Below are 18,899 nucleotides of genomic sequence, written 5' to 3' on the forward strand. Positions count from 1 at the left end.
TCTAAAAAATACCAAACCCTTCACTTGATCCTGCTACCTCTTCTACCCACCTTCTTTTTTTTTCCTCCCATTCACTGCTAACCTTGTAGAAGAGTATTCTGTACTCCTTGAGTCCATTTCCTCATCATTTACTCACTCCTTAGCGCCTTGTTCATTTGGCTTCTATTCCCATCACTGTATCGAAACTACTGTTGAAGATCACAATTGATCTTATAATTGGCAGATTTTATGATGCCCTTAATCTTCATACTCCTTAGTATTGCTACGACTTTTGTTGCTGTTGACCACACTCCTTGATATACCCTCCTTTCTAGGTTACTTCTGGCTTCTTCCTAAATATCTGACCCCTGCTTCTTGGTCTCATTCATTAGTTTTTCTTTTTCATGTGAGTATCCTCAGTGGCTCTGTCCTGGCCCCCTTCTTTCCTTTTCTTATCTACACTCTCTCCCTAAGTAATGCTCAGGCTAAGGGTAGACAGCTACCTAGGGTACAACACACAAAGAAATGAAACCAAGGATACTTTTTAAAAAATCAGTCTGGAGGCACCTAGGTGGCCCAGTGGATAAAGCACCAGCCCTGGATTCAGGAGGACCTGAGTTCAAATCCGGCCTCAGACACTTGACAGTAGCTGTGTGACCCCGGGTAAGTCACTTAACCCTCATTGCCCCACAAAAAAAAAAAATCAGTCTGAATCTGTGATGTAATTGGTGTAGGAAACTGCATGAGGAAATTCCTTCTACCAGTGCAGATCAGCAACTGTTCTGAAAAGTATAGTCTTAGAGAGATACCTGGAGGGTCACTAAAAGGTAACTTGCCCAGGGTGACACAAGCACAAAATGTCAGAAATGGGACTTGAACCCATACCTTTCTTACTCTGAGCCTGAATATCTATCCACTGTATAGTACTGCTCTTTAAATACTACTTTTCCTAAAGAGACATATTTTAAATGCCAGAAATGCTCTCCACGCCATATAGGTACTTATTTTGTGGCAAATCAAGTTAAGTTTGTTATAGCAAAGTCTTAAAATTTCTCATGGGTGATTACATATAGGAGAAAAGCTGTTCAAACCTTGCTTAGTACACACAAGTATGCTGTCCCAGCTCTTCTGAAAGATAGAAAGAAGATATTCATAGCAGCTCTTTCTGTGGTGGCAAAGAACTGAAAACAAAATTGATCAGGGGAAGAGGGAAGAAAGAACACAATTATTAAAGTGCCTATTATGTGTCAAGAACATCATAAAATATCACAATTTGTGATGTGAATCAAACTGAACATTATTACAACATAAGAAATAACAAATATTATTCAGAGACTCAGGGCAAGACTTTTATTAACTGATACAGAGTGAAATAAGCAGAACCAGGAAAATGACATTTACAAGGACTACAACAATCAGGCTAAAAGAAAAATAAGACAATACTGAGATGAGATAATAAAATATACTCTCCCTTTTTTTGTTAGAAAGGTAGGAGACTGTGGGGACAGAATACTGTACATTCTATCAGATATGGTCAATTTTTGTGGTGTTTTTGCTCTTGTACAGCTTTGGTTATAATCTTTGTTCAAGAGAAGGTTCTTTGAGTGAAAGAGACAGGAGGGATCTATTCAGAAATTAATTTGATGTAAAAATGAAAGATGTCAATAAAACTTTTTAAAGTACAAAAAAAAAAAAAAGGATTCATGATATCCAGTCATGAGAATTGACTGGGCCAGAAGCTATTAGTCTTTCATTTCTTTTTTTTCTTTTTCTTTTTTTTTTTTTTGGTGGGGCAATTAGGGTTAAGTGACTTGCCCAGGGTCACACAGCTAGTAAGTGTCAAGTGTCTGAGGTCAGATTTGAACTCAGGTCCTCCTGACTCCAGGGCCAGTGCTCTATCCACTGCGCCACCTAGCTGCCCCTTCTCTTAGTATTTTAGTTCATTTTTTCTAATTATATGTGATGCTAGTTTTCAACATTCATTTTGAGTTCTGAATTTTTCTCCGACCCTCCTTCCCTTCTCCCTTCCTGAAGCCAGCAAGCAATCTGATGTAGGTTATACATTACATTCAAGTTAAAAATATTTCCACATTAGTCATGTTGTGAGAGAATTAGAATAAAAGGGAAAAAACACAAGAAAGAAGAAACAACTAAAAAAAATAACAACATAAGTGAAAATAGTATGCTTTAATCTACATTCAGATTCCATAGTTCTTTTTCTGGATGTGGAGAGCATTTTCCATGATGAGTCTTTTGGCATTATCTTACATCATTGTATTCTGAGAATAGCTAAGTCTATCACAGTTGATTCTCACACAATGTTGATACTGTGTACAATGCTCTCTTGGTTCTGCTCACTTCACTCAGCATCAATTCATGTAAGTCTTTCCAGGTTTTTCAGAAATCTACCTACTCATCATTTCTTACAGCACAATAGTATTCTAGTACATTCATATACCACAACTTGTTCAGCCATTCCCCAATTGATGGGCAGTCCTTCATTTCTTGAAGCTGATCTTGATTTTCAACTTCATTTTCACCATTCTTTCCATACTCACTTTTGTATTACCAAGTATCAAATTCTGTGTTGACTTAATTTGGACAATCTCATCAAGTTCTTACTAGAATATCTGAACTTCCTCCTCCATATTGAAGGTTGGCACATAAGATGTAATTACTTTCATGGTGCTCTGCTTCATGTGTTTTGCAAAGCAACCAAGTATCTCATGAAATAAAATTTCTTAATGCCGTTGGGCATGTGATGAAACCAACTCCATTAAATTCTTTTGTCTACCTCTTTGGGGAGGACTTTTGAACAATTTTTCCATTTAGCTTCTGTTTATAGCTTCTGTTTTCATTTACAGCAAGAATGTCAACACTGATATAGTTCATTTCCCCTATTTGGTTTGTCAATTTGTTTGTCAATGGACAAAGAACAAACATTAAGAATAACAACAGTTAAATTAACGTTTGTAGACAATCTGAGAAATAGATGGTTCTTTGCATTCATTGCAACTTTCCCTTCACCAAGTACAGCATATGATAGTCCCAGATTACCAGTACTCAGTACTATTGCCATGTATCTAACAAGCCAGAGTTGATGCTTTCCATGGTATCATTGAAGAACAGTTTTCCCAGCTACCTTTAAGCCAGCAACTGTTTTTCTGGACTTATATTCTTGATTCTGGTTAGGTTCTTGAGCAGGTCTATCTTGGTTACTCCAGTGCTTTAGCCCATATAACCCTCTTTCTATTTGGGAGAATGCAGTCGCCGTGGAGGTGTTGGCATGGATAGATAGAATCACTTTATTCTCTGAGAGTTGGGAAGAACAAAATGATCAGAAGGGAAGATATCATGTTTATCATGTTTAATTTCAAGTGGTAGTTGGACCTCCACTTGAAAATAGTCTGTAGACTGAGACTGGACAGGAAAGACAGGTTAGGGCTAGAGAGTTACTTCTATGAATCATTCAGAGACAGATGAGATCTGAACCCAGGGTAGAACTTTGGGGGGCAGGGGGAGAGAGAGAGAGAGAAGGGGCCTGGGAATGGAAAAAATAAAAACTGAGGCTAGGACAGTACCACAGAACCTAAAGAGAGAGCTAAGAAACAGAAATATTGATTATAGACAGTTTGATTGAAACTTTGCTGGTTTATAAGGCATGTCAATGATCAGAACTATAATTAGCATGGAGTGAATAGGTTTGTTTGTTTATCACCTGCCCCAGGGCAGCGATACTAAAGTCCCTACACTTTACCAGGTGTCACTCCAATGGCCTGTGCCACTCTGTGCTTGTAATTACTCCCTGCCTCCATCTCTCCCAGCAGGATTTCACCCTTTTCTCACCTCTCCACACCAACCCCACTTCCCAAGGGCTTCTGCATGCTGCCCTACCTTCAACTGTTTTTATACCTATAAGGGGTTTTTTAGACTAGAGGAAGGAACTAGATTTACAACTAGTTTACAAGAAACTAGATGAGAGGGAATCCTTGTATGAGTAAATGATTTCCATATAGCAAACTAAGCAAATCCATATTACCAAATCATTTAAGTTTCCAGGGGTCTCAAGTCACTGTTACTTCTTGTTGTTCAGTCATTTTCCACTTATGTCTGACCCTCCATGACTCCATATGGGTTTTCTTGGCAAAGATACTGGAGCGGTTTGCCATTTCTTCCTCCAGCTCATTTTACAGAAGAGGAAACTGAGGCAAACAGGGTTAAGTGACTCACCCAGGGTCACATAGCTAGTAAGTGTCTGAGGCCAGATTTGAACTCAGGAAGATGAGTCTTCCTGACTTTATGCCCTGTACTCTATCCACTGTGCCACCTAGCTGCTCTCCATTATTTCCTACTACCCAGAAAAAATATACAAAAGGGGCAGATTACTCTGCTGATCACTGGACATCCAAAAAATCTGGAGATGGAAGGAAGTAGAGGCAACAAAAAGATATTACATTTTAAAAATTTTCTGTATTAGTCACATCGTGAAAGAAGAATCAGAACAAAAGGGAAAAACCTCAAAAAAGAAAAACAAAAAACAAAAAAAGTAGAAACAGTATGGTTCAGTCTGCATTCAGATTCCACAGTTCTTTTTTCTGGATGCAGAGAGCATTTTCCATCATGAGTCCTTTGGAATTGTCTTGGATCATTGCACTGCTGAGAAGAGCTAAGTCTATTACAGTTGATTATCACACAATGTTGCTGTTACTATGTACAATATTCTCTTGGTTCTGCTCACTTTACTCAACATCAATCCACTTAAGTCTTTCAAAGTTTTTCTGAAATCTGCCTGTCCATCATTTCTTATAGCACAATAGTATACATTACATTCATATACCACAACTTGTTCAGCCATTCCCAAATTGATGGGCATCCCCATGATTTCCAATTCTTTGCTACCACAAAGAGAGCTGCTGTAAATATTTTTGTGTATGTGGGTCCTTTTCCTTTTTTTGTGATCTCTTTGGGATACAGACCTAGTAGTGGTATTACTGTGTCAAAGGATATGCAGTTTTATAGCCCTTTGAGTATAGTTCCAAATTGCTTTCCAGAATGGTTGGATCAGTTCACAACTCCACTAACAATGCATTAGTGTTCCAATTTTTCCACAGCTTCTCCAACATTTATTATTTTCTTTTTTTGTTATATTAGCCAATCTGATAGGTGTGAAGTGGTGCCCTCAGAGTAGCTTTAATGTGCATTTCTATAATCAATAGTGATTTAAAGCATTTTTTTCATAAGGCAATAAGATATTGAATTTTTAAGAAGTTTTAGAATTAATTCTGTTTCATGGTTCAAAGTTCACTGTAGAAGGACAATGAGCCAAGTCTAAAAGCAAGTAAAAAAGTGCATTGCATTTGGGATATTGTTCAGTACTCTAACAATGCCAAAATGCTCCTTGAAATACAGAAATACACCCCCCCCCAGCCACCATCTTTTTTTTTTTTGCAAGATAAATTTTTAATAAATTGGTAATTTAGGGGCAGCTAGGTGGCGCAGTGGATAGAACACCAGTCCTGGAGTCAGGAGTACCTGAGTTCAAATCTGGCCTCAGACACTTAACACTTACTAGCTGTGTGACTCTGAGCAAGTCACTTAACCCCAATTGCCTAATTAAAAAAAAAAAGAATAAATTGGTAATTTGTCACTGGGGTAATAATCCACAGGATGCTACTTCTACATAGTTTACATGTAAAACATTTTTTTTTAAAAGTATTGCAGCACTCATTGTTACATTATCATCTGATTCATCATCTTCTTTCAAAGATTCCTTGGCATATTTCTCTGCTTCTTCTCTTATATCTTTTGGAACAATTTCGTGCCTTCCTTTGGTCACTTCTCCAACCCAACTGAGCTCTAGTTCAAAAGCTTTGTCCTTAACTTCATCACATACTATATAGATTATTTTTGCAACTTCTTTAACAACATCATGACAAGTCATTTCTTTCATCTGGAGTTTCTCTATCTCTGTTTTTGCTGCTTGTCTGGCTTTACCAACGGCACATCCCCAATAACCATATGAAACACCTGATGGGTCAATCATATAAAGTTGTGCTCCATCATTTGCACCGTAGGACCCTAACATGAAACTGCAACCAAAAGGTCTGACAGCATTGTAGAGTGTGTAAGCATGTACATACATGGTACTCTTTCTACAAGGTGCTTTAGTGGAATATTATGCCATAGTTAGACCTGAAGTTGGAGTCTTCTTCTCTAGCTATGTCTGCTAAAGAACAAGCATCTGCTATCAGACCTGCTACTGCCATTCCAATATGTTAATTGACATTAAAGAGGTGTTTGTGGGGCAGCTAGGTGGCACAGTGAATAAAGCACCGGTCCTGGATTCAAGAGGACCTGAGTTCAAATCCAGCCTCAGACACTTAACACTTACTAGCTGTGTGACCTTAGGCAACTCACTTAACCCCAATTGCCTCACCAAAAAAAAAAAAAAAAAGAGAGAGAGGCATTTGTTAGAACCTTCTTCATACAATTTAGAAAGAACTAATTTCTCTACACCAAAGATGATACCATCTTTACATCTGATTCCAATAGCTGTACTACTGCTTTCCATTGCTTTCATAGCATATTCAACTTGAAAAACTTTTCCATCAGGAGAGAAAGTTGAGGCTGACAGATCATACTCAGTCCCGATGGAGCTCATGGTACTTAAACCACCACAGAGACATGGAGGGATCTTTCTGCCATCATCTTTTTAAAATCAATATTCATCTTGTGAAAGGCAGCGTGCTATTGTGAAGAAACAGACACATAGGAAGACCTGAGCTCAGGTTGCATCTCTGATGCATGTTGTTGTTCAGTTATATCCAACACTTAAATTCCCGCCCCCCCCACATTTAGGTTTTCTTTCTTGGCAAAGATACTGGGATGGTTTGCCATTTCCTTCTACAACTCATCTGACACATGAGGAAATGGAGGCAAACAGGGTTAAGTGATTTGTCCAGGGTCACCCATCTAATAAGTGTCTGAGGCTAGATTTGAACTCAGAAAGATGAATTTTCCTGACTCCAGTCCCAACACTATCCATTGCTCCACCTAGTTACCCAGTATATGTACACACACTATTTAATTATTTTTGCCAGGCAACAACAACCCTGGGAAGTAGATGCTATTATAGTCTCCATTTTTACAGTTGAGGAAACCTAAGCAGACAGAGGTCAAGTGACTTGCCCAGGGTCACACAGCTAAATAAGTGTCTGAGGCCAGACTAGAACTGACTCCTGACTCCAGGCATGGAGCTCTATCCACTGTGCCACGTAGCTGCCCCAATTTTCTGATGCATACCAGCTGTGTGACCCTGACCACATCACTTCTTAGAGCTCTAAGTCAGTGATGTCTAATGTGATGCCTACATGTGCATGCATATTAGGAGCAACACTCCAGTGGAGCCCCAACCAGATTAAAATGTAATTGGAGGGGCAGCTAGATGGCGCAGTGGATAGAGCACCGGCCCTGGAGTCAGGAGTACCTGAGTTCAAATCCGACCTCAGACACTTAACACTTACTAGCTGTGTGACCCTGGGCAAGTCACTTAACCCCAATTGCCTCACTAAAAAAAAAAATGTAATTGGAGGGGCAACTAGGTGTCACAGAGGATAAAGCACCGGCCTTGGATTCAGGAGTACCTGAGTTCAAATCCGGCCTCAGACACTTGACACCTGCTAGCTGTGTGACTCTGGGCAAGTCACTTAGCCCCTATTGCCCCACAAAAAAAAATGTAATTGGAAGGGGACAGCTAGGTGGCTCAGTGGATAAAGCACTGGCCCTGGATTCAGGAGGACCTGAGTTCAAATCCAGCCTCAGATACTTGTCAAATTACTAGCTGAGTGATCCTGGGCAAATCACTTAACCCTCACCATTGCCCCACCAAAAAAAAAAAAAAAAGGTAATTAGAAAATGTTTAACAAAATAAAAATGCAATAGAACAAAGATTAAGTCAATTTTCAGCTCCCTAGGATCTTATGGGCAGCTTAGTGGCTTAGTGGATTTGAGTTTGATACCACTGTTCTAAGATCTCTAGGACAAACAAATGGCAGAGAAAATGCTGACCTGTTTTGGCAAAGGCAATTTCCTCACCTGGGAGTTACCTATTCAATGAGACAGCAGGTCTAGTCTGTATCCCTATTCTTATGGTGCTATTAGGTTGAGAATCATGGAACATCACAATATCCAAAGAATCAAGATGTCAAATGAATGACCCAAACGGTAATGAGGAGATAACTTGGTGAGCAGAGATAGGCTGTGACATATTGCCAGTGATAACTTCAGTCTAAAAAGTGACATAAAAGAAATCATATGATAAATTGTATGATTGGAAAAGGGAGTGAGGCTAGTCAGGTAACAAGAGCAAGGAATAACAGATGGGCAGCCTGGAAAGAAAATGGCAAATCATTCCAGTATCTTTGCCAGGAAAACCCCAAATGGGGTCATGGAGAGTTGGATGCAACTGAAAAACACAGCCTGAGCACTATACTGGGACCCATGGAAAGACCAAAAGGAAGGTTTTCCACCACAATAGTAGATCTTCTATGTCAAAGATTCATAGCCTTTTGTAAATCATGGACCCCTTGGGCAATCTGGAGAAGCCAAAAGCCTACAGACCCCCTTCTCCAAATCATGCTTGTGAGGAAAATAAAATATGGGGGGTTAACAAAGGAAAGCAATTATACTGAAATAATAGTTATCTATCTATCTATATTTTTTAAAACCAAGCTCACAGGCCCCAGATTAAAAACACCTAGAATGAGCAAATATACAAGATGAGGAGTGGGGATCAGCTCTTTTAGAAAGAACAGCCATATATATCATTAAGATACATACCCTTGGGCAGCTAGGTGGCGCAGTGGATAAAGCACCGGCCCTGGATTCAGGAGTACCTGAGTTCAAATCCGGCCTCAGACACTTGACACTTACTAGCTGTGTGACCCTGGGCAAGTCACTTAACCCCCATTGCCCTGCAAAAAAAAAAAAAAAAAGATACATACCCTTTGTGTCAGTCTCCCTCCTGACATTATAATAGCTAGCATTTATAAAGCACTTTAAGCTTTGCAAAGCACTTTACACATATGATCTCATTCGATCCTCACAACAACCCTGAGAGATGGGTGCTATTGTTCCAAGGAACTTTATTTTTGTGATTTGACTTTTTTTTTCTGGGGCAATGAGGGTTAAGTGACTTGCCCAGGGTCACCCAGGTAGTAAGTGTCAAGTGTCTGAGGCCAGATTTAAACTCAGTTCCTCCTGAATTCAGGGCCAGTGCTTTATCCACTTTGCCACCTAGCTGCCCAGTGGGTGCTATTTTTATTCTCATTTTACAGATAAGGAAATGGAGGCAGCTGGCGAGGAGGTTAAGTAACTTGCCCCAGGTCACACAGCTAGTTTTAACTTAATCTTTTTTTTTTTTGGGGGGGTGAGGCAATTGGGGTTAAGTGACTTGCCCAGGGTCACACAGCTAGTAAGTGTTAAGTGTCTGAGGCCGAATTTGAACTCAGGTCCTCCTGAATCCAGGGCGGGTGCTCTATCCACTGCACCACCTAGCTGCCCCTACACAGCTAGTTTTAAAAATCAGACTAGATTTGAACTGTGATTTTCCTGACTCCAGGCTCAGTGCTCTATCTACTTCCACACCTAGCCACCTACAGACAAAAACAATTATTTGAGTGATTTTTTGGAGGTGTAATCATTTATCTAGCTCATTGCCCTCACCCAGACAGAAATTTAAAATCTTAGTCTCTGTCATTCTCTGTAAGAGGAGCACCAATCCTCTTTAAAAACAGTTGGCTTACGAGGTTTCAGATTTAGGTTTTGCACAATAAAGAACACAGAAAGGATTTGAATATAAACTTATAAAGAGTAAAAATTTAAAAATTCAAACAAACAAACCCTCTCTTAAGGATTTCTCCCTACTATAGTGACTTATACAGTCCCCGTGACTCATAGTGCCAAGAAGGTGGATACCTCTGACTAAATTCCCATGTTATTGATCTCACAATATCTCATTTCCTCTTCCATACTTCAGTTTCTGGCTGAATTCTTGCTTTTGAACCTTGGGTCCTTGGCACAACTCTTTTGAGTAAAGCTCTCATAAAGCCCATTACTATGGGCGATTGATTGCCTTTGGCCCAGGTTCTACAGCTCTATTTCTTCTTCTTTTTTAAAATAAAAGTATTTTATTATTTTCCAGTTAGAGATAGCTTTCAGCATTTGTTTACATAAGATTTCAAATTTCAAATTTTTCTCCCTCCCAGCAGGCCATTATAGGTTACACACACACACACACACACACACATACACATACATAACAACATTAAACATATTTCTGCATCAGTCATGCTATAAGAAAAGAATCAGAGCAATAAGGAAAAACCTCAAAATAGGAAAACAACAGTACCAATAACAAAAGAAATAGTATCATTCAATCAGCATCCATATTCCACAGTTCTTTTTTTTTTTTCTGGATTTGGAGAGCCTTTTCCATCATGAGTCCCATGGAACTCTCTTGTACCACTGTATTGGTGAGAAGAATCCAGTCTATCACAGTTGATCAACACACAATGTTGATGATACTGTGTATAATGTTCTTCTGGTTCTGCTCATCTCACTCATCATCAGTTCATGCAAGTCCTTCCAGGTTTCTCTGAACTTCTCCTGCTCATCTTTTCTCCCAGCACAGTAGAATTCCATTACATTCATATACCACAACTTGTTCAGCCATTCCCCAACTGATGGGCAACCCCTCAATTTCCAATTCCTTGTCACCACAAAAAGAGCAGCTATAAATATTTTTGAACATGTGGGTCCTTTTCCCTTTTCTATGATCTCCTTGGGGAAAAGACCCAACAGTGGTATTGCTGGGTCAAAGGGTATGCACAGCTTTATAGCCCTTTGGGCATAGTTCCAGATTAGAGCATGCAGTCTTGAGCTAGCTAGGCCATACTGGGATGTGCTGAGATTTTTCTTCTGGCTACAGGTTTGACTAGATACTTGTCCACTGAGCCTCCTTCAATTATGATTGTTGATCTTGGTTTTTAGCTGATATGTAAAGGTGGGGCAATCTCTGGTGAGGGAGTTAGATTAGAAGACCTCAATAGAAACCAAGTATAGCATAATTGATAAGAGTCAAGACTGGCCTTGAAGTCAGGAAGATTTGGGTTCAAATCCTACCTTTTAAAAATACATATTTTATTTATTTCATTCAGTATTTCCCAATGACATTATTCATTTTTTTTAAATTTCTGGTTCCAAATTCTCTCCCTCCCTCCTGCCCTTTCTCCACCCTTTGAAAAGGCAAGAAATATGATATCAATTCATGCAAAACATTTCTATATTGTTGTTTGTCCTTTCTCGAAGAGGACCATGACATCTGGAAGTCATGACTTGCAATAAATTGGATTTAAGTGAGGAAGGGCTATGCAAGGTCTCCACTTGCCACCCAGCTGCCCCATGTTGCAAAAAAAAACAAAAACAAAAACACAACAAAACAACAACACACAAAAGAAAGCAAGAAAAGTTTAAAAAAGAAAGAAAGAAAGTTAAAAAGTATGATTTAATCTGCACTGAGTATTCATTAGTTTTCTCTCTGGAATTTTTTTTTTAACATGAACCCTTCGTAATTGTCTTGATTAAAGTAGCTAAGTCTTTCACAGTTGATCATCATTACAATATTGCTGTTACTATGTAAAATGTTCTCTTGGTTCTACTCACTTCACTTTGCATTAATTCAGATGTATTTCCATTTTTTTCTGAAACCATTCCCCTTGCCATTTCTTATAGCACATTAGTATTCCATCACAATCATATCCCACAACTTGTTCAGCAATTCCCCAATTAATGGACATCCCCTCAGTTTCCAATTCTTTGCCACCACAAAAAGAACTGTTATAAATATTCTTGTACAAATAGGCTCTTTCCCTTTTTCTTTGACTTCTTTGGGATACAGACCTAATAGGGGAATTGCTGAGTATAACTGTATGCACAGCTTTATAGCCTTTTGGTAGTAATGTACTTCCAAATTGTTCTCCAGAATGATTGGTTGTTGTCATTTGCTTGTCCTTTGTTCTCCTGAGAGGTGATTTCATGACTTGCAGTGGATTGGATTTAAGTGAGGGGGGGCTATGCAAGGTCACCAACCTCACCCACTCCTCCAGAGCCATCTGGGTTCAGTGGCAAGATATACATCAGGACAACTGGAGATGGCCCAGATGTTTAAGGCAATTGGGGTTAAGGGCAAGTTTACAACTCCACCAACAGTACATTAGTGTTCTTATTTTTCCACATCCCCTTCAGCATTTGTCATTTTCATTTTCTGTCATGTTAGCCAATCTGATAGTTTTGAGGTGGTATTTCAGAGTTGTTTTAATTTGCATTTCTCTAATCAATAGTGATTTAGAGCATTTTTATGTGACTATTTATAGTTTTGATTTCTTCTGAAAACTCCCTATTCATATGCTTTGATTATCAATTGGGGAATGCCTTTTTTTTGATAAATTTGGCTCAGTTCCCTTTATAATTTAGAAATGACGTCTTTATCATAGAAACTGGATGTAAAAAAATTTCCCCTATTTTCTGTTTTCTTTATAATTTTGGCTGCATTAGTTTTGTTTGTGCAAAAGCTTTTTAATTTCATGTAATCAAAATTACACACTTTACTTCCTGTGATCCTATCTCTTGTTTGATTATAAACTCTTCCCTTATTCATGACGGGTATACTTTCCCATGTTCCCTTAATTTACTAATGGTGTTGCCTTTTATGTCTAAATCATTTCTCCATTTTGACCTTATTTTGGCATACAGTGTGAGATGTTGATCCATGCCTAGTTTCTGCCAAACTCCTTTCCAATTTTTCTAAGCAATTTATGTCAAATGGTGTGAATTCTTGCCCCCACAACTTGGATCTTTGAGTTTATCAAATATTAGATTACTATGGTCATTTACTACTGTAAATTATGTACCTAATCTATTTCACTGGTCCACCACTCTATTTTTGGTTTTGTTTTGTTTTTGTGGGGCAATGGGGGATAAGTGACTTGCCCAGGGTCACACAGCTAGTGTCAAGTGTCTGAGGCTGGATTTGAATTCAGGTCCACCACTCTATTTTTTAGCCACTATCAGATTGTTTTCATGATAAGGATTTTGTAACATGGTTTGAAATCTGGGACTACTAAGCTACCTTCCTTAGCATTTTTTCCCATTGATTCCCTTGATACTCTTGACCTTTTCTTCTTCCAGATGAATTTTATTATTTTTTTTCTAGCTCTATAAAATAATTCTTTGATAATTTGATTGGTATGACATGGAATAAGTACATTAACTTAGGTAGAATTGTCATTTTTATTCTATCGATTTGACCTATCCATAACCAATTAATATTTCTCCAGTTGTATAGATGTCTTTATTTGTATGAAAAGTGTTTTATAATTGTGTTCATATAGTTTCTGGGTATGTCTTGGCTGGTGACTTCCAAGTATTTTATATTATCTGTAGTCATTTTTTTTTAAGTGAGGCAAATGGGGTTAAGTGACTTGCCCAGGGTCACACAGCTAGTAAGTGTTAAGTGTCTGAGGCCGGATTTGAACTCAGGTACTCCTGACTCCAGGGTGGGTGCTCTATCCACTGCGCCATCTAGCTGCCCCCATCTGTAGTCATTTTAAATGGAATTTCTCTTTTTATCTCTTCCTGCTGAAATTTTATTGGTAGTATATAAAAGTGCCGAAGATTTCTGTGGATTTATTTTATAGCCTGCAACTTTGCTGAAGTTAATTGTTTCAATTAGTCTTTTAATTGATTCTCTAAGATTCTCTAAGTATGCCATCATATCATCTGCAAGGAGTGATAATTTTGTTTCCCTATTGCCTATTTTTAGTCTTTAAATTTCTTTTTCTTATCTTATTGCTATAGCTAGCATTTCTAATTCAATATTGAATAATAGTGGTGATAATAGACATCCTTGTTTCACCCCTGATATGGGAAAGGCTTCTAGTTTGTCCCCTTTAACAGATAATGCTTGATCTTGGTTTTTGTTGTTGTTGTTGTTGTTTTTTTGGGGGGGGGGTTGTGACATAATTGGGGTTAAGTGACTTGCCCAGGGTCACACAGCTAGTAAGTGTCAAGTGCCTGAGACTGGATTTGAACTCAGGTCCTCCTGAATCCAGGGTCAGTATTTTATCCATTGTGCCACCCCTTGATCTTGCTTTTAGATAGATACTACTTATTTTAAGAAAGGCTCCATTTATTCCTTTCCTTTCTAGTGTTCTTATAGGAATGAGTGTTGAATTTATGAAAAGCTTTTTCTGCATCTATTGAAATAATCATATTACTTTTCTTAGTTTTATTATTGATATGGTCAATTATGCTAATAGTTTTCTTAATATTGAACCAGCCCTGAATTCCTGGTATAAATCCTACTTGGTTATAGCATATGATCTTTGTGATATATTGCTGTAATCTCCTTGCTAGTATTTTATTTTAAATTTTTGCATCAATATCCATTAGGGAAATTGGTCCATAGTTTTCTTTCTGTTTTTACTCTCCATGGTTTCGGTTTCAAAGCCTTATTTGTATCATAAAAGGCATTTGGTAGGACTCCTTTACCTATTTGTTTTTCCAAATAGTTTATGTCATATTGGAATTATTTGTTCTTTAAGTGTTTGGTGGAACTCACTTGTAAATCCATCTAGTCCTGGGGATTTTTTCTAAGGAAGGTCATTTATAGTTTGCTCCATTTCTTTTTCTAAGATAGGGTTATTTAAGTGTTCTATCAAATCTTGGGAAGCTAGCTAGATGTTGCAGTAGATAGAGTACTATGCCTGGAGTCAGGAAGCCTCATCTTCCTGGGTTCAAATCTGGCTTCAGACACTTGAGAGCTGTGTGACTCCAGATGAATCACTTCACCCTGTTTGCCTCAGTTTCCTCATCTGTAAAATGAGCGGGAGAAGGAAATGGCAAACCCCTCCAGGATTTTTGCCAAGAAAATCCCAAATAGGGTCACTAAGAATTGGACATGACTTAAATAAGTAAAGAAATCAAATAATATCTTTGACTCCTACTAGCTGTATGACTATGGGTACAAGTCCAAGCCTCATTTTCCTCATTTGCAACATAGAAGGGTTGGACTAGGATCCTTCCCACTCTAAACCTCTGCTTTCACACTATGGTTCCCAGACTAAGTAAATCACAGGTTACTGACTTAAAGAGAAGTTAAAGGCAGATAGAAAGATTATCCAGAGTTAGGTAGAAGAGATGGCTGGACAGCTTATCTGCCCCTGTACATACAGCATTAGAGACCTTAGTCAAAGTCACTTGATTTGGGCTAATAATAGTTAAAATGAACATTTCAATGGAAGTAATTAGGGACTGCTTTAACATCTTTATAGCCTATTCAAAAGTTTCTCTCAAATGCTAATGAAGATCTAGGCCAACTAGATCTAGTCTGTGTCACCTGAACATTACTCATTCAGAGTTGCTAAATAACTTACTTTGTCTGGATCTACATAAATTCAACCAGTAACTCCCTTCAGGGCCTCTGAAGCAAGTCACCAGTAGGGTGATGTAGTTTGTTTAGAAAGGGTTATATATCTTATAGCATCATAGCTTCTTCCCAGAAACAGCTCTTCTCCATTGACCTTTACATGAGGAAAGGGAATAAGCATTTATATAGTGCCTACTGTGTGCCAGGCACTGTGCTTTACAAACATGATTTCATTTGGTTCTCACAATAATCTTGCAAGGTAGGTGCTGGTATTATCTCCATTTTACAGTTAAAGAAATTGAGGCATCTTGGCCAGGGTCATACAGCTAAGAAGTATCTGAGGCTGCATTTGAACTCAGGGTTTCCTGACTCCATGCCCAGTGTTCTAACCACCTGACCACCTAGCTGCCTCTAAAGAGCTTCCTAGGGCAGCTCAGTGGCACAGTGGATAAAGCGCCGGCCCTGGATTCAGGAGGACCTGAGTTCAAATCTGACCTCAGACACTTAACACTTACTAGCTGTGTGACCCTGGGTAAGTCACTTAATCCTAATCGCCTCACCAAAACAAAACAAAACAAAACACCCAAAAATAAAAATAAAGAGCTTCCTAGCAAAAAGGCTAACTGTGGAGCTCAGGCTGAATATCTCCAATTCCTTGAAATAATACCTATATGGTTTGATATGATCTCCCTTGAATGGAGCTTGTCAATATCCTTTCTAAGATGTGGTGCTTAGAACTTAACACAATATTGTAGATGTGATCAGTTCAGGGCAGAATGCAAATGAACGATCACCTGCTCATTCTGGATTCTCAGTTTAGAATAAGGAAATAGAGTTTGGAGGTAGGGTTCCACTCCTTAGTCTTAGATATTATCTCTGTAAGGATCCCTACTCTCTCTCTGCCGAAAGGGAGGCCTCTCCTACCAGAAGTCTTCTGTGCTTCCTTTCTTTCAATTAACTCCAATTCCCACTTTATGATAGGGATGTTTATACACAGATAGCTCCTTCTTTCTTATTAGTGATTTCTCCTAGCAATGTCTGGCTGAGTAGCAGCACCTGCAGGGTGAATGCGGTATTGTCTCTGAATTCCTGCTTGGATTATTGTAATAGCTTTCTTTCTTTCTTTCTTTTTGCGGGGCAATGAGGGTTAAGTAACTTGCCCAGGGTCACACTCTAGTAAGTGTCAAGTGTCTGAGGTCGGATTTGAACTCAGGTTCTCCTGAGTACAAGGCCAGTGCTTTATTCACTTCGCCACCTAGCTGCCCCCTTGTAATAGCTTTCTAACTGGTCTTTCCTCCAGGCCAGCCTTTATACCAAAGCCAAAATCACCTTCCTAATGCAGAGGCACTCTCCGGACCAAAAAAAAAACCCTCTAAAGGCTCCCTATTGTCTCCTGAATAAAATACATTCTTTTTAGCCTGACATACAAGACCCTCTACATGGTACAACCTGGTACCAACCTATCTTACCTGCACTAATTCAAGCTCCTCTCTGAATACTTGTGCCAGTACAACTCAGCTACTTACTGACTGCCCTCTAATTTCATACTTCCTCCTTCTCTTTCTTTAAAATGTAGCCCAGAGGTGGATTTCAGAAAAATCTGGAAAGACTTACACAAACTGATGCCAAGTGAACTGAGTAGAACCAGGAGAACATTGTACATAGTAACAGCAACATTATGCGATGATCAACTATGATTGACTTAGTTCTCCTCACCGATACAAAGATCTAGTACAATTCCAAAAGACTCATGATGGAAATACTCTCTACATCCAGAGAAAGAACTGATGGAGTCTTAATGCAGATTAAAGCATACTGTTTTCACTTTATTTTTTTCGTAGTTTGTAAATATATAACCTATATCGGATTACTTACTGCCTTAGGAAGGGGGTAGGGGAGGGAGGGAGAACAATTTGGAACTCAAAAATCTTACACAAATATTAAAAACTATCTTTAGGGGCAGCTAGGTGGCGCAGTGGATAGAGCACTGGCCCTGGAGTCAGGAAGACCTGAGTTCAAATCCAGCCTCAGACACTTGACACGTACTAGCTGTGTGACCCTGGGCAAGTCACTTAACCCCAATTGCCTCATCCCCAAAAAACCAAAAAACTATCTTTACATGTAATTGGGGAAAAATACTATTAAGGAAAAAAACAAAAGAAACATGGCTCCAGCATATCTTTCTGGGATAATTACAAACAACTTAAATACTCTACACTTGAGGAAAACTGGTCTGTTTGCTTTTCCCCGTATATGACATTCTGTCTTTCACCTCTTAGAGTTACAGCTTTTAAGGTTAAAAAGAACCCAGTTCTTGTGGAGTATAGATGCTGAGTGAACCATACTATTTCTTTTGTTTTGGGCGCTGTTGTTGTTGTTGTTTTGCTATTTTGAGGTTTTTCCTCATTGCTCTGATTTTTCTCTTATAACATGACTAATGCAGAAATATGTTTAATGTTATTATATATATATAGCTCTGTGTGGGTATATATATATATATACATATACATATACATATATATATGTATGTATATGTATATATATATATATATATATATATATATATATATATATAACCCATATCAGATTACCTGCTGTCTAGGGGAGAGGGGAGGGAGGGGAGGGAGGGAGAAAAATCTGAAATTGGAAAGCTTGTATGAACAAATGTTGAGAACTATCTTTACATGTAATGGGAAAAAAATAAATAAAATACTTTATTAAAAAAAAAAAAGAACCCAGTTCTTAGCTAGAAATGGTTTGCTGATGTTGCATAGCTATATAAATTGGAATTTTTAGTTGGGAAACCTATAGGCATTCTAGTTAATTTTTAGAACTCTCCCTATCTGGCCCACCTTTTTTTACTACTGGTCCATACTCCCTGACCCCACTGCCCCATCATAGATCTGAGTGTCAGTTGCCAAGGTTCATTTCCTTAGAATGAAAACTATGTAAACCCATGCCCCAGGGAATTCTGGGCCTTTACCTTTCAAGAGCATATCCCACTCTTCCTAATTGTCACTTAGTATGTTGTCCCATGTTGGAGGCAAGGGAGGCCATAATGTGACTCCATCTCTACCAGAACTACCTCATTGTATCAATAAACCCTTCTAACCTATTCCAGGTTCCCTTCCTTGCCATACACTGGAAATTCCCCCTAAGTTTTCTTTTCTTTTTCTTTTTGCGGGGCAATAAGGGTTCAGTGACTTGCCCAGGGTCATACAGCTAGTAAGTGTCAAGTGTTTGAGGTCAAATTTGAACTCAGGTCCTCCTGAATCCAGGGCCAGTGCTTTATCTACTGTGCCACCTAGCTGCTCCCACCCTAAATTTTCTTGAACACCCTTACTGTCCCCTATATCTAGAATGCTCTCTCTCTGCACTCTAGGCTCTTAAAGCCATGGGCTCCCTTCAAAGGTCAAATCAAGTAATACCCCCTTCA

General features: G+C 38.7%; 1 pseudogene; it reads right to left on the reverse strand.

The window, feature by feature from the left end:
- Positions 1-464: 464 nt before the first annotated feature.
- On the reverse strand, positions 465-6,640 carry LOC122738550 (annotated as a pseudogene).
- Positions 6,641-18,899: the final 12,259 nt, after the last annotated feature.

The sequence above is a fragment of the Dromiciops gliroides genome, chromosome 2 (genome assembly GCF_019393635.1).
Source record: "Dromiciops gliroides isolate mDroGli1 chromosome 2, mDroGli1.pri, whole genome shotgun sequence".
In the NCBI taxonomy this organism is placed as follows: Eukaryota; Metazoa; Chordata; class Mammalia; order Microbiotheria; family Microbiotheriidae; genus Dromiciops; species Dromiciops gliroides.